The 17350-nt window shown below is 43.1% G+C and overlaps 1 protein-coding gene across 3 annotated transcripts in view; it reads left to right on the forward strand.

Moving 5' to 3' along the window:
• The window catches only part of FOXN3 (forkhead box N3), a 181184-nt gene that overhangs the window by 83553 nt on the left and 80281 nt on the right, over positions 1-17350 (forward strand). The window lies entirely within an intron of this gene.

Below are 17350 nucleotides of genomic sequence, written 5' to 3' on the forward strand. Positions count from 1 at the left end.
TGCTTCATTCATGTTCAGAACAGAGTAAAACTAATTTTCTACATCCTTGAATATATTTTTAATTTCTGCTTTAATCATGTTGGTTAAAAATGTCTCTGTGTCATTTTTAGAGGTTTGTAACTTTAGATCGCAAAATGCATCATAAGAACCATATTAGATGACTGAATGGACATCAAACTGAAAATTGGTATCTAATCTACCACTTACCTAAATTGTGCTCAGAACAGGAATAAAAGACACCAACTATTTCAATAATTATTATTGTTAACATATAATGAAAACATACTGTTACTACTTGAAGAGATATTAATAATTCTAATATCTAGGTCCTGGCAGAGAAAGACATCTTATACTTCAAACTTTTCAGATTTACTAAGACTGCAATCCTCTACATGCTTATTTGGGAATATATTAATTTTACCCAGAGGAGGTCTGGATAAGATTATGATTTATGTATGCATTGTTCATGTGTCCTTGCATTATCATTCATGTTTTTCATCTAGAACAACATGGAAAGAACAATATAGAACAACATGGAAAGAACTCATAGATGAAAACAAGAGAAAAAGCTAAAATATAAAGATAATGTAATGAAGTTTCCATGTTGATTACATAGCTGCCATCAAACATGAGGATTTTAATTAACAAACAGGTTGTAACACATTGTCATCATAACCATCAACATCACAAAATGTTTATTCGACTGGTTCCTTTTAAATTGGTTTTGACTGCTCCAAATAATCTATAGCTTCACTATTTTAATTGTAGAAACTCCACTGTATACGCAATTAGCTTTTTATGACCTTGTGCAATTATTATATGTGAAAGTAATAATAAATGTTCTTGGTTACAGTGTAACTTGGTTCTATAATTCTCATGTTTAATTGAAACTTTTCACCAAATTCTTTGGGAGTATAATTGGTTCCTTTCTAGCTACTCCCTCCCTCCCCCATCCAACTCATAGAAATACCTTTCACTCCTGTTTTTATAGCAGATGTAGAGTGCTTTAATTTGTTGATAATGAATTATTAATTGTGCAAACATGCTCAAGGAGAAATAAATTGTACACAAAACTGTACAGTCCTAGTAATCCTTGAATGATTTCAACCCAAATAATGCTAACTTTTCTGTGTAACTGGATACTTTTAATTTCTGGAGTGTAATATTTTAGTGTTGTCATAATGTCATTTGCTAAATAGAACACAAGCTGGGTTTTTTTAATCAAACATGGTACATTAACAAAATGCTCAAGATTTTGAAATTGTGTCTTCAACAATACAAGCAATGAGAACTTCCTGTTATAAAAGCTAGATTCAGACGAGACAAAGAATCCTAAGATCAAATTGCTAACATCTGATAGTTTGTAGAAAAGACTAAGGTGTTAAAAAAAATTCTATTTTTGCTTTATTAAATATATTAAGTCTTTTAACTGTAGAAAACAATAAACCATGGAGACTCCTTAAAAACATAGGTACAATGGATTGCCTGAATATCCAGGTATATCGGACATTCTGAATTTATATGGAGTCAAAATGCAACAGCTAGAATAGAATTTGGAACAAATTTCAAATAGAATTAACTAGTTGAAAATTGGAAAAAGATTGTACCAAGGTAATTGGGAGGAGGTGTGTATCTGCCTGTTTGTAGTCTGAAAGGTTTTTTTTTTTTTTTTTACTATGAGACTTATATGCAGATTATTTCAGGAGAAATGCTGAACTATAAAAAATAGAAATTGAAATTGTTAGGAGAAACATCAGCTGGTGATGCCATCATGGTTTTTCTTCAGTTCTAATTTATCAAAATGAAAGCTGGATATTCAGAAAAACTGAATGAAAGGTGAAATTGGTGCCCCTAAAATGGGGTGCTAGAGATAATTGAGAATTCCTTTGCCTATAAGAACAAGTCACTCAAACTAGGTGAAAGTGAAACAAGACTGCTCATTGCAGATCCTAATAATAATGTTTTAATATTTTGGACAGATAATGCAAAGGCAAATGAAAAAGACTCCGATGGTTGGAAAAATCAAAGAAAATTTAAAAAAGAAGCTGACAGAGAACAAGGTAGCTAGGTACTGTCCTTGATAATGTAAGCATAGCTTGAGCTTGAGAATGCAAAGAAGCAATTACTAAAGGCAGTTCTAGTTAAATTATTGTCCGTTGGGTCATGAAAAGTTAGAAGTGGCTGATGAACGAGTAAATTTATGGTGGTGGCCTTTAGCATAGCTCATTTCACAGCTTTGCTCTTCCCCTAGTTTTTATATTGATCTATATGGCTGCCCATCTTAAAACACAATTTTCCAGAACGCTGCTACTACACTCCAGCATTGGGAAAATCCTCTTCTCTGACAGCAACTGAGAGAACTTTTTTTCTACTTATCTCCCACTCTGTGCTCTCTCCACGCCCCCTTTTGCACCCGAATCCCCAGTCTTTCTCTCAGTTGCTGACACACTGGGAGGATTTTCTCTGTGCTCTGAGTGTTGCGTTAGGCCTTTTGGTTATTTTTGATTAGCCCCCTTTTTATTTTTACTTCTCCTTTTTCGGTTGAGTTAGGTTTTTTTGATTCCTGGAGGCAATCAGCTGCTCGCCGGTTTCGTGCCCAGGGAACTGGGTCGTGCCGGCTTTCGCGCTTCTGCGCCTGCTGCTGCCGGCTTCTGTCCCTGCGGGGCGGATCCGGTAAGGTATTTCTAGCGCCGGGGAGATCGGGGCTGAGCGGATCGATCCCCGACTCCCGTGTGGAACAGCGAGCCGGAACGGAGGTCTTTCAAGTGCGGCTACCGGCTCGCTGTGTTTAGTGGCGTGATTCTCCAGCGGCCGTCCCGTCAGGCTTCTGCGGGTGGCGCTGTGACTGGCGGCGTCTCTCTACGGCCTCGAGAATTCAGCCGTAAGTGTTTGCTGGGGGGGGTGTGGCGTGGCCGTCGGGGCTCGCTACCCTCCCGTCGTACCCAAGCCGCCCGGTTTCCAGCCCTGATTGGCGTCCGCGTGTGAGCGGCGCCAAGGGGAAAGCGCTCCGCCATCCTTCAAAGCTCGGGCGGCCCGCCATTTTACAACTACGCCACCAACTTGCGGCCGCCATTTTGAACCATTAGGGCGGCCGCCATTTTGAAATCTCCTCGTGGCAGCGCGGACCCTAATTAGAGGGCCACAGCCTTACTCCGAGGTCTGGCTGACTGAGTCTCTGTCCCCTACTGGGCATTGACTCGGAGGAGAAAAAAGGGGGGGGGAGCATTGCCAGTTTATCGCTCACCCCTTTGTTTGCAGCCTCTAGTGCACGGCTTTCCCTCTACCTGGGCAGAGACAGGGGTGCCCTTGTGCTTAGCGTGGCAGAAGTGCCAGCTCTGCTTGTTGGGGCATTGTGCATTGCCCAGGGCAGTAGCCAGAATATTAATTCATCTGTCTTTAATCAATTAAGCAATCACTCAATTAATTATTCTCAAGCAGATATCTATTAATTACGCAATCAAAGCAGCCAGTCATTCATTCAACCAATTAATTAATCAAACAAGCATTCATCCAATCAATTAATCAATTAATCAAGCAAACTGATTTCTGTCAATCAATCAATCATTATTTATTATTATTACAACTTTGTCTGTCAATCAACTGTTTAATAATTCTATTCTGCTTGGGGCATTCTCACCATGGCGGACTGCTCGTTCTCCTCAGACAGTGATCAGGAGGTCAGTCCTGTCAGTTCTAAGTCCCGCAAGAAACAATCGGGCAAACGCTCTGCGTCTGGCGGTCACAAGTCCCGCCACTCTAAGACCTCCTCTGCCGCTGAAAAGGATGCTCTCAGGCGTCATAAGGCTTTGGAGAAACGATGCGAGAAGGCCAAGCAGGCGTCAGCTTCTTTAGTCCGTGATGATGCGGGATCCGCCCAACAGTCTGTTCCTGTTCCTGACCTTTCGGAGCGGAGAGCGGTCCAATCCGGTTCTTTGGTTTGGCAGAAGGGCGTGTCCCAGTCGATGCCTGATGTTTCCTCAGCGGGGTTGGAGGCCTTTCCGCCACCTCGGCGCCAACCTTCGGCCACTTTCACGCCTACAGCAGCGGGACTCCGTGAGGTGGACAATCCTCCGCCTCCGTCTCAGTTCGATTTCCAGACGATGTTATCAACAGCGTTGGCCTCTATTATGGCGGCCGGAGCGCAGACAGCGGCCCGGACATCGGCGGCGGGGACTTCAAGCACATTGGCCTCTTCAAGCTCTCGCAGGGCTTGATCCCCCTCGCCTCATGAGTCTGTTTCGTCTGAGGACTCGTGCCATGACGAGGAAGGCCCCGACGACCTCGAATTCTCTGAGGATGAAGGTCTGGCACCTGACACTCCAGCCTTCACGGGCTTGTTTCGTCCCTCACTATTTAAATCCCTCCTTCACAAGGCTCGCTTGACTACTAATTTGGGTTCGGTGGGAGCACAACCACCGACAACCCCGTCTGAGACCGGTCCTCATGATGCCCTGTTTAAGCAAGTCAAGCAGGAGAAGGACTTTATTCCGTGCCCTCAACTGTTCGCGGATGTTCTGCAAGCGCCTTGGGCCCAACCAGGGTCGTCCACTGCTCCAAGCAATTTAGATAAGAAACTGTTCTGTGCGGCGCCCGAACTTGATGCCATGTTGGATGTGCCTACAGTGGATGCACCAGTGGCGTCTCTCACTTCGCATTCGATGGTCTCTTCTGATCCGCTGGAAGGGCTCAAGTCGGAGGACAGGCGCACTGAATTGGCCTTTCGTAGGTCTCATCAAGCCGTGGCCTGGACTGTTAGAACTGCCACGGCTACTTCATTCTTCAATAGGGCCTCTTTGATCTGGTTGCGCCAACTTCAGGAACGACTCCCTCCAGAGGATACCCGCTTACGCCACGATATTAACAAGATTATTGCAGCCACAGAGTATTCGGCGGATGCTTCGTTGAACTCTGTCAAGTTTGCATCGTGGGCGTTAGCGACTTCTGTCACATCGCGACGCCTTTTCTGGCTACGGCCGTGGAAAGCTGATGTGAAAACCAAATGGAAGTTGGCGGCGGCCCCGTATAAAGCCCCGAACCTGTTTGGCACGGCATTGGAGCCGATTCTTGTGGAGGACAAAGACAAACGCAAAATTATGCCCTCGTCCTTTCGCAGACAAGACAGGCGTTACACCCCTTACACGCAACGTCAGCCATTTCGTTCCTACTCGGGGCAGGGAGGCCCCTCGACTTACCGGCAGTCGTTCCAGACTCCAGAACGCTTCTCGGACAGACAGCGTTTCAGAGAGCGTGGCAGGTCACAGTCCTCCTCCAAGCGCCCCTATCGTGGGTCTACTTCTAGGCCCTTCAGACGGGGCAAATGACTCACCGACTCCGGGGCCAGTGGGAGGACGTCTCCGGTCATTTCGTCATCGGTGGGCCCGGTCCACTCCGGACGAGTGGGTGCGTCGCACTATTTCGGAGGGTCTCGCAATCGAATTCACGGATCGGCCCCCACGTCGGTTCATCCGGTGTCCAGTTCCACTGTCCACAGACTCTCGCAGCCTGATGGTGAAAGAGATAGCACACCTGCTGGAGATCCGCGCGATAGAACCAGTTCCGTTGGACCAGCAGGGGACCGGCTTCTATTCGATACTGTTTTTGGTTCCCAAAAGTTCGGGAGGGGTCAGAGGCATTCTCAACCTCAAGGAGTTGAATCGGGCGGTACGTTACCGTCGTTTCAAGATGCATTCTCTTCGGTCCATTCTGGCTTCTATTCGCCAAGGGGACCTGATGCAGTCGGTGGATTTGCGAGAGGCTTACCTGCATGTTCCAGTGCTTCCTTCGCATCGACAGTTTCTGCGATTCGAGTATGCGGGCAGGCATTACCAGTACTGTGCGATGCCGTTCGGTCTTTCCTCGGCCCCCAGGACTTTCACCAAGCTGGTGGCGGTAGTGGCCGCGTCTCTCAGTACCGTTCCGGTGATGGTGTTATGTTACCTGGACGACATTCTAATCCTGTCCTCGTCCAGGGCACAAGCGGCACAAGACAGGGGCAGGGTGCTTTCGGCCTTCCGAGAGCACGGATTCTCCATCAACTTGGACAAGAGCCAGCTCATCCCCACGACCGCAATTCTACACCTCGGGACCCTGATAGACTCCCAGAAAGGTCAGGTTTTCCTGTCTTCAGAGCGGGCGAAAAACATCAAATCGCTTGTGGGCCAAGTACTAACCCGGAGGAAGGCTCCTCTATTGACGCTGTCACGTTTGTTGGGGAAGATGGTCTCGTGCTTCCGCATTGTTCCGTGGGCACGCAGACATTCTCGTCCACTACAATGGCTTCTTCTTCCGTTCCAGAGAACAGGCAGTTCCAACTCCACAAGGACAGTGTTAGTGCCTCCGCGAGTCAGACTGTCACTGAGTTGGTGGAAGTCGTCGGCCATCCTGCAAGGTTGCAGTTTCCTGGAACTAGACCGGGTCGTGATCACCACCGATGCCAGTCTCCATGGCTGGGGAGCTCACCTGGGGGCCCAGGTGGGCCAAGGACAATGGTCTCCAGAGGAACGTGCACAGAGCATCAACCTATTGGAACTTCGAGCCATTCGCCTCGCCCTTCTGCATTTCCGGACGCTGGTTCGGGGTCGTCATGTCTTGATTCTCACGGACAATACATCTGCCAAAGCGCACATAAACCGGGAAGGGGGGACGAAGTCACAGACGTTGATGCTCGAGTCGACACGTCTGTTCAACTGGGCGGAGAGGAATCTGGAGTCCATCCTCGCAGACCACATTTCCGGGAAAGCCAACACATGAGCGGATTGGCTCAGCAGGGAAGTGATAGACCAGGCCGAATGGCAGTTGCTTCCCAGTCTATTTCAGGAGATTTGTCTTCGCTTCGGACGGCCTCTGGTGGACTTGTTCGCCAGTCCGGCCAATGCCCAGCTTTCCCGGTTCATCACTCGGTATCCGACTCCAGCGGCAGAAGACACAAACGCTCTGCGGTGTCGTTGGCCAGCGGGTCTACTGTATGCCTTCCCGCCCGTCACACTGATTCAGCAGGTGGTTCGCAAGATGATAGCGGAGAGGGCGGAGATGTTACTGGTAGCTCCACATTGGCCCCGCAGGCCGTGGTTCGCGGATCTTGTGGAGTTTTCGGTGACAGACCCGTGGGTGATTCCTCCACATCGGATCGTGCTGTGTCAGGGGGCCATTCGTCATCCCGAGCCCCAGTGGCTGCAGTTGGCCGTCTGGCGTTTGAGCGCGTCCTCTTGAAGAAAGGCCATTTGCCGGATACGGTGATTGGTACGATTCAGTCGGCCCGTCGACCATCCACGACGAGGATCTACGAAGCCTCGTGGAAAGCCTTTTGCCGTTGGTGTGCGACTGCTCATGTGGATCCTACGTCTGCAACGGTTCAGGATGTCCTCATTTTTCTACAGGCGGGTTTGGAACGGGGTTTGTCTCCCGCCACTCTCAGACGCCAGGTGGCGGCCCTGGCCACTGTGTTATCCTGTCCACCGTATACTTCCTTGGCTCATCATCCGTGGGTGAAGGGGTTCCTTCATGGAGCTACGAACCTGAGACCGCCTACAGTTCATCGTTATCCTTGGGATTTGTCTTTGGTTTTGCAGGCTCTCACCTTGTCTCCGTTTCGAGCCGCTGGGTTCCACTTCACTTAAGTTTCTGTCGTTCAAAGTTGCTTTTCTCCTGGCGATCACATCGGCTCGACGCATTTCTGAGCTCGCTGCTTTATCTGTCAGGAAGGACTTGTGCATTTTTCATGCTAATACTGTGGTCCTGAGGATGGATCCTGCGTTTTTGCCCAAAGTTAATTCGTGGTTTCACCGGGCGCAGGAATTAGTGCTTCCGGATTTCTGCCCGTCGCCGAGACATCATCGAGAGGTTCTTTGGCACACTCTGGATGTGCGCAGGGCGTTGAGATGTTACATACGTAGGACGGCCGAGTTTCGGAAGACAGAAGCCCTGTTTGTTTCGTTCCATCCTGCAACCATGGGTCAGAAAGTGTCGTCGACCACGATTGGTCGTTGGATTAAGGCCTGTATTGCTGCTGCTTATGAGAATCAGCGTCGCCCTGTTCCTGGGAACATTTTGCCTCATTCTACGTGGAGTGAGGCTACTTCAGCAGCCTGGGCTACCCAGGCTTCTGTGTTGGACATCTGTAGGGCGGCTACTTGGACTTCTTTGTCGCCTTTCATAAGACATTACCGGATTGATGCCTATGCTTCGGCTGAGGCGTCTTTTGGGCGACGAGTTTTGCAAGCAGTGGTGGCTGGGGCTCCTGAGTTGAATAGTGTTTTGCCCGGCCCTGAAAGTTAGGCTTGGGTATGTCCCAATGCTGGAGTGTAGTAGCAGCGTTCTGGAAAATGGACATTGACTTACCTGAATGTCCTTTTTCGGAACGCTGCGTATACACTCCATTTCCCTCCCTTTCTTTGGTTGTTTGCTTATGGTGGTTTTGTGTTAATAAAATTTGTTGTAGTTCACCTGTGGTGTCTTCGTTCAAGACTGGGGATTCGAGTGCAAAAGGGGGCGTGGAGAGAGCACAGAGTGGGAGATAAGTAGAAAAAAAGTTCTCTCAGTTGCTGTCAGAGAAGAGGATTTTCCCAATGCTGGAGTGTATATGCAGCGTTCCGAAAAAGGACATTCAGGTAAGTCAATGTCCATTCTGGGCAGCTCACAATGCAACCCCAAACTACAAAAATCATAAAAACACCACCAATCCCCATCACCTCAATCATCTCCTAGGGATGCTCCAACAACCAGCCCAAAATATCCTCACTTTACTCCAGTATTTGGATAAAAAGGCACTTCCTTATGACCTTGTAGAAGACTGAAAGTGTGGGGGCTGACCTGATCATTGTGTGGGGAATAGTGTTCCATAAGGTAGGGACAACCACAGAAAATGTGCACTTCTGAGATTCCACTAGATGGTAACAGTTTAGGAAAAGGATCTGGAGCATGCCTTTCCCTATCTGATCTGGTGGGACAGGCAGATACTCTCAGAGAGAGGTGGTCATGCAGATATCCTGGTCCTATACAATGTAAGGCTTTAAAGGTGATAACCAATGCCTTGAATTACACCTGGAAAGAAACTGCGCATGCAGCTCATGCAACACATTACTTGGGTAAACCTACCGTGTTTCCCCGAAAATAAGACATGTCCAAATAATAAGCCCAATCGGGCTTTTCCGATTAGTTCTTCTCCATCCACATCCTTACAGTCTCCAGGCACTCAGTCAACACTACAACATCATCTTCTGCCTAGCAGGGCATGGAGATTTATAGCTGCATATCATCAGTATACATATCTGTGGGGTCGAATGACCATCAGTTTCATGTATATGTCAAAGGGAGAGATGAGAAGTCTAAGCCAAGAGGCACCCCACACTGTAGATCCTAGAACTCCGCCCGCCAACAGACACCAATTGGAACCATATCCAGAGAAAGGAGGTGAGATACAGAACAATGTATGTTACTCCCAAACTCTGTAAATGGTCCAGAAGGATATCATAGTTGATGGTATCAGAAGCCATTGAGAGATCTGGGAGAGCCAGGATGGTTCCATCACACTTGTCCTGAGCCCTCCAGATGTCATCCACATGTGCAACCTATGCCATCTCAGTACTCTACCCTCACCTGAACCCAAAGTGAGAAGGGTCCAGATAATCCACTTCATTCAGGGTCCCCTGAAGCTGAGCACCAACCACTATCTCAATAACCTTCAAAAAGGGGAGGTTGTAGACTAGACAAAAGTTCTCTAATACTTTAGATCCAAAGATGGCATCTTAAGAAGAAGACATATCACTGCCTACTTCAAGTCAGGCAATACCATCCCCTCCCTCAAAGAGGCATTAACCGTTGCTTGGACCCAACCACTGGCCACCTCTTGGGAGACCTTAAAACAATCCAAGAGCAGCATGGTCCAGAAACAGAGGCCAAGCTCATTTCCTCAGGATCAATTGGCTCAAACTCCTTCCAGATAACAAGGCTCACAAGTGTCTCAGTCACTTCTAAAGGGTCTGCCAAGTCAGAGTCCAACTCCAAGCCAAAGTGGGTATCAGGGTTCCAAATAATACACCCATAGCAAACAGGTCAGGTCAGCTTCAGGGTTGACAGGGGGTTTAATTCCTAAGAGAGAACTGGAACAATCTCCTGGGTTTTAGACCAGTATTTTCACCAAGTGAAGCAAATCCTATAGCAGATGCAATAAGGGAAGAAAAATAAGTACCGTTTTATACCCTTATTGCCACAAGGTAAGTCCTAATATGGGTTCTAGTCTATAGCTCGGTTACTCTGTCTTCCTCCAGCAGTGGTGTAAGTGTCTCTTTTCAATCCATATTAACCCTACGGAGCAAAGGTGAAAAACGAGTGTTATAAGACAGGGTGGTTTATAGCAGCAGCATTTTCAGCTCCCGTGTGAAAGGTAAGACAAAAAGAGTAGACTGCCATAAAACGGAGACTCTGTCTCTTTTCATGCTGCAAACCAGGAAAACGTATTGCTGGCATTTATTGAATTTTCAGCATTTGAAAATTAGTATCCACTTATCAAATTGATACCGTTACTTTGAATATGGGAGAAATATTTTTAGTGTGTTTCAGAAATTTAGCTAGTTTTGTTTGTGTATCAAATGAATGGCTAATTCCCTGTTAAAATTCGTCAGGACAAAGTTTACCATTTGTTTACTTAGCCTTGACAACTGATGGGAGTGGTATAGTACCTCAGGGTAGGTCAGAGTACACTATGAATGTTAGGCTGGGTGTGTTTTGGGCTTAGTAAACTGAGTTTATAATGTTTAGCAAAAAAAACCAACAACCACCCTCTTGCTTTCCTGAAGTGTATCTTGAAAAGTAAGTTTTGCTGATGACAGTGTCCCCTCATTCTCCTTATGCCCATCCTCTAGGATGTAGTAATCTAAAGGAGACATGAAACAGCTAACAAAAATGATATAGTTAAATCATGGAAAAACAAAGATATATTTTGTAGAAACTGAATGTGGTATTTTTACCCAGCCCATACCCATACAATGGTTTATGCTTTGTTAAGCTAATTTATCAAAACAATTCTTTTTAATATGGGGGTGTTATTGTTGATACACTTAGAAACTAAATGCAGAACGGAAATAAAAGAATATCAGTCGAATTAAAATATACAAAAATAGAAAGTAAACACAAAAGCTAGTCAGCTTTAATTTTAAGGGAACAGTAGAATGCCCAACATGTAACCATTTTACCATAAAAAGAGTAAGTAAACTGGCCCAACTACTAAACTACTAATAATATATAACTAACTCAATCAATTAAAATTAACAAATGTAGAACATTAAAAATCATAGAAGCCTGTTGCTGTCAGCAGTCCAGAAAACACAGGCTCCTAATCAGAGGATCCCCTTTATTTCTCATGTGTGTCTTTGTTTTCATTGGAGTGGCTACATTTTTCTTTAGCTGTGCATTCCAAGTGCAGTGTTGTGACTATAATTTTCCATAATGTTTTGGATTGTACTGCCTTCTGCAGTTTATTTATTTACTTCTATCACACCTTTATTAATATTGTAAATAACTAAAGGTAGCATACGCTACATTCTTTCTTCTCCTGCTTTTCCTACAATAACAATTCTGTGAAGTAGGTTGAACAGAGAATAACTGGCCCAAAGTCACCCAGCTAACTTTCATGCCTAAGGCAGGACTAGAACTCATGGTCTCCCTGTTTCCATCCTGGCACCTTAACCACTGGACCAAAGTGGTTCTCTGCAGTTGCACCCATTAAGGAGTTGAGAACCAAAGAGGCTACTCTCTCACATTTTTCTAAGCCATGAGAGCTTGTTTGGGCCAATTTTTCAGAGAAAATTCAGATTGAATTTGATTTTTATGTTAACTTCACTATGGTTGAAGCTTTTTTGAGTTAACTTTCTCTTGTTTTGGTAAATCGTTAACACCAGCTGTGGCTTCCACTTTTGAAAAATCAAAATGCTGTTAGTTGAAATTATAGGTTATTCTTTGTTGCTGTTCCAAAAAAGGAGGGACAGGAAAGTTCAAGAGTTGAACATTTATGTGCATAATGTTTAATTATGGTTTAACATTGCTTGCAAATCTTGCCATTGTACTTGGAGAGCCAGACAAATTAGACATATAAAAACATTGGTCTGGGGATATTTAGGCTTCCCTTCATATATCAAGTTGCAAGTTGAAAAATCTGACATTTCTCATCCTAAACCTGTGCATGACACAAATAACTGTAACATCATATAATAATATGATTTGGTACATTTGATCTAAGTTACAGTATCAGAATATTCTATATTTTATTTGTATTACATTTAAGGAAACAATGTAGCATTGTATTGAATATTCATTGATATTTTTTTTAAAGTTCATACATGTTACACCTATATTTGAAACCTTGGACAAGAATGTAAGATATCAATCTTCTATCAATCAAGTAAGATGGATAATTTGTTGGAAATTTACCAGCGTCCTATTTCCTTTATAATGAATCAGATCTGTTAAATATTTTTAGTGAGGCCCTGAACCCCAACAGCCCCCAAAGCATTTCCTCCTGGGTAAGGATTCTTTTCTGTCTTCTCATTTATCTACATTTGCTCACATACTAGAACTATCAAACCAATTAGTATAAATTGAACTTGTGATAGTTTTTCATTAAATGAAGTATTATTTTGCATTTGTATATTTTAGAATAGTAATTTCTTAATAAAAGAATTCTAAACAATGTTTGGAAATAATTATATAAATAACCTTTCATGGGAATTAAATTTTTTTGCATATCCTAAATCATAATAGAGATGTCAACACTGAATTGAACCTGGTAGAGACCATTTTCCTCATTCATCGTTGCCACACTGTATGGGAGGGGGGAGGAGGTTGGAATGCATTACTAGACACAACATTGAACTTTCTCATGAGAATCAAGGTCATCTCCTAGGCAATGGAGAAAAAAGGAAAAGGATGCCTGAGGAGCCCGCCAATTAATCTAATTAGCCAACGTGACCAGTGACACTAGGTGGAAGGGGTGATTACTGGTTTTAATTATACAGAAACCACGGGAAAGATTCAGAGTTGGTTTTCAACCAAGTGTGCCAATATGATTTACCCAATAAAGAAGTTCTTTGAGGAACTGTCTGGCCTCAGGGTTCTGATTTGCTTGGGTTCATTAGTCGGAACCTCGACGAGAGATTTGAGATGTTATGATTTTAGAAATTTGACACTTGAGAGAACTAAAGTTTCCAGGCAGAAAAGGAAAGAGGGGAGAGACTGTGTTACTTAGTGATGGAATTGCCAGTCCCAATTGTGATTGTTAAACGAGGACTACCTGTATTGGAGAAATACAGGTGTTATAGATTGATGAAGATTCTCAGTCTTTCCAGTAGACTTGTCTGGATGTTGAGCCATGGCAACTGGACTTCTTTTCTTTTTTGGTGTGAAATGTTTCGCTACTTATCCAAGTAGACTGAAAAAGCTAAGCAGCGAAACATTTCAAACAAAAAGAAAAAAAAGAAAAGTCCAGTTGCCATGACTCAACTTCCAGCCATGGCTGTTATAACAAATTGGATAGAATAAAAATGATTTCTTTTACAGTGATAATACGCAATTTCTTAATGGGATATCTCACTATTTTCCCTTTGTCAGAAAGACAATATCCAGGCTTCTGAGATTTGGGTGGAGGGGAAATATTATTATATTTTGATATTAAATTCCCTATGCCTGTCAAGCGAAAAGAACCAGGTCCAAACAAAAGGGTTCAAATTTACTGATTTATTGCTCAAGCCTGTGCACAGGAATATTCTCAATTAACGGTTCGTACCTTGATAAAGTTAAATAAGTTTCAATAGCATTCAAGGGCAATTTGTCCTTTTGTGACTGCATAGAGACTCTAAACCTATTCCTTGTTTAACTCCTCCCACTGCCTCTTCCAGTCTCTCTCCTACAGTGCTTGACTCGAAGGACAAAAGTACATATAGTTTGATGAAGATGAACAGATATACTACTGATTGGTGTTTAGATGGGAGACTACCTGGCAAACGTGCAACACTTTGATTTCTGTGATGGGAAAAATATATAATTTAGATAATACTAAATAATAAATTACACTCCTTTAATCAACAGTGACATATTACATAAGCTTTGGCTAGTTATGCATCATTTGAAACAGAGAAAGGAAAGAGGGTGAAAGTTTGCATAATGTTTACATATACATACAGAAGTTATCACTGTTATTTAATTAGAAATGCTATACATTTCATCACAACGGAGAAGATTATGGCCAAGTGTATAGTTTGCCTTCTTGGACTTCTATATGAATATATGAAGATTTTGCTCTCTCTTTTTTCTTTAAACTAACTTCAGTTTGACAATCTTTTATATAGAAGTCATCTTCAAATAGAGAATTGCCTTGCAGCAACTCTACAGAGGTGGGTATTTTATAAACTTGGTCTTATGGCTACACACTATCATATGAACTTTAGACAGCTAAATCTTGTAGTACAATGAGATTTCCAAAATGAAAATAGAGTCAGTGATTGGAATTTTTATTTTAAATGAAATACAGTTACCCCATGATTCTCTTTGGAAACATAACCTTTACTACAATTCTACATTTGTTTTTATATTAGTTTTATTTGTTTGGCTTCTTCCCCAAAATCCTGGAATTAGGCTCTAATGAGAATGCCAAGAATTTTGTAACAGATCTACAACCGTCTCTCAAAATTACAAATGCCCAGGGGATGCTGAGGGGAAGAAGTAACTTGGTATACATTGGTAATGTGATAAATCTTGGAAACTGAAGTGGCTAAAATCCCACAGAGAGAAGTTTTCTAATGAATGCTTTAGCACTTGCTCTGTTGGAAAATAAGCTATTTTTGCCTCTTGGTAGCTTGTTCTCTATGCTCTTCTTTTTAGAAATTAAGGTTGATATAGTCTGGCTAGATGATTAGTTATCTTCCTAGAAAGAATCAAGCTATGGATTGGCAGTATACAAATGCTGCATTTGTTGTCATAAAGTAAAAAGGATGCAATGTGATAAAATTCTTAATCTAAGCTTTTGGAGGAAAATTTTGTTCTTTTGTTGTTTTAAGGTCACTGCCTTGTTGAGCCTTTGTTTCTCTTTCTCATTTCTACAACCCCCTTTTCATTTCTATGACCCCCTTTGATTTAAACGTCATGCAATATGTATAACATGTTGAAGCTTGCTATTTTTATAAAATATAATAGTGAGCTAGAAGTCTGTGTAAACATTACAAAACAAACAATCACTTTGAGTATCAGAGTACCAGTCTTCTTGACAGCATTGTTATTCTTGTGATGATGGTATGCAAATCTGTCTGTCTAACTATCTATCATTGCTTGTTGTTTTCTATCTTTCCCTTTAAAAATGAATATAGTTAGGGAAATAGCAGAAGTTTTTATTTCCATTTTCAACCACTTGAGGAGGCTTACAAACAACTAAATGACTATAAGCAAAATATGAATTTTTTTTTAAAAAGACAAGGAGTGATAATGACCTAAATAATTACAGACACCCAAGTACAGTGCAGAACAAGCCAGGTTCTGAATAGCTTCCATACATAGCTTTCACTTCCTTCTGCCAAGAGCGCTAAGCCACTCCCAAGTCTAGACCTATTCTTTTAAAGGAAATAGAATCCCATCTAGAGCTAAAACTGGAGCTGTGATTGATCAAATGTATCACTGACAAACAGTAACTATACATTGCAAGGGTTTAATCTGATCTTTTTTTAACCCTTCTAAATCCTCACATCTCCAGAGACTAGGTCACAGCTCCCACAGCATACCCATCTTGCGTTGTAGCTATGATAACTGAGTTATCATCATCATAGTTCATTCAAACAGATAGTTGTCATCTACTAGCAGTTTCATGTTTATATTAAATAGCATAGGAGAGGGGAATGAGCCATGAGGACCCCCATATTGGAGCAACTATCAGTTTGTTGTCACTCCTCTCAAAGGTACAGAAGCTGAATCTGCCAATTTAGGAAGGGGTAGAACTACTGCACAACAACGCATCCCATCCACACTGTTGCAGGCAGCCAATAAGAAACTCTGATTGATAGTACCAAATGCTGCTTGAGATCTAAAAGGACATCGTTATTTCATTATTTCAATCCCAGTCAACCACATAATACCCCTAAACACTTCTACAGTTGCAAGAAAAAGTATGTGAACCCCTTGGGATTACGTGGAGTTTTGCATGAATTGGTCATAAAATGTGCTCTGAACTTCATCTGAGTCACAACAATAGAAAAACACAGTCTAGTTAAAATAATACTACACAAACATTAGATGTTGCCATGGTTTAATTGAACATAACATGTAAACATTCACAGTGCAGGGAGGAAAAAGTTTGTGAACCTTTGGACTTAATAACTGGTTACCCTCCTTTGGCAGCAATAACCTCAACCAAACGTTTCCTGTAGTTGCAGATCAGATCTGCACAACGATCTGGAGTAATTTTGGACCACTCCTCTTCACAAAACTTTTCAGTGTAGCAATATTGATGTCTGGTGTGAATCGCTCTCTTAAGGTCATGCCACAGCATTTCAATTGGGTTGAGGTCAGGACTCTGACTGGGCCACTCCAGAAGGCGTATTCTGTGCTGTTGAAGCCATTTTTTTGTTGAATTACTTGTATGCTTTGGGTCATTGTTCTGTTGCATCACCCATCCTCTGCGGAGCTTCAGTTGGCAGACAGATGGTCATACATTTTCCTGCAAGATGTCTTGATAAACTCTGGAATTCATTTTCCCATCAATGACAACAATCCATCCAGGCCCTGAGGCAGCAAAGCAGCCCCAAACCATGTTGCTCCCTCCGCCATGTTTTACAGTGGGGATGAGGTTTTGATGTTGGTGTGCTGTGCCTTTTTTTCTCCACACATAGTGTTGTGTGTGTTTCTTGAAACCAGTAAACCCAAAACAGGTGTATGTTTTTAAAGGGCAGGACAGCTGTCAGCAACACATCCAATATCATCACACTGATTGGAATCAAGGTTGGCTCACTGCTGGCTCCAATTAGCTCTTGGAGAAGTCATTAGGCTAGGGGCTCACATACTTTTTCCTCCCTGCACTGTGAATGTTTACATGTTATGTTCCATTAAACCATGGCAACATCTAATGTTTGTGTAGTATTATTTTAAGCAGACTGTGTTTTTTCTATTGTTGTGATTTAGATGAAGTTCAGAGCACATTTTATGACCAATTCATGCAAAACTCCACGTAATCCCAAGGAGTTCACATACTTTTTCTTGCAACTGTATATCTACCATCCACCATATCCATCAAAGGGAAGGGAGAGACTTTCTTCTCCCACTAGGCCCCAGGCCATAGGGGTGCATCCCCCTTGCCTGTACTTTCACTTCAGGCAAGTAT

The sequence above is a fragment of the Pantherophis guttatus genome, chromosome 1 (genome assembly GCF_059756535.1).
Source record: "Pantherophis guttatus breed Tessera chromosome 1, ASM5975653v1, whole genome shotgun sequence".
Classification (NCBI taxonomy): domain Eukaryota; kingdom Metazoa; phylum Chordata; class Lepidosauria; order Squamata; family Colubridae; genus Pantherophis; species Pantherophis guttatus.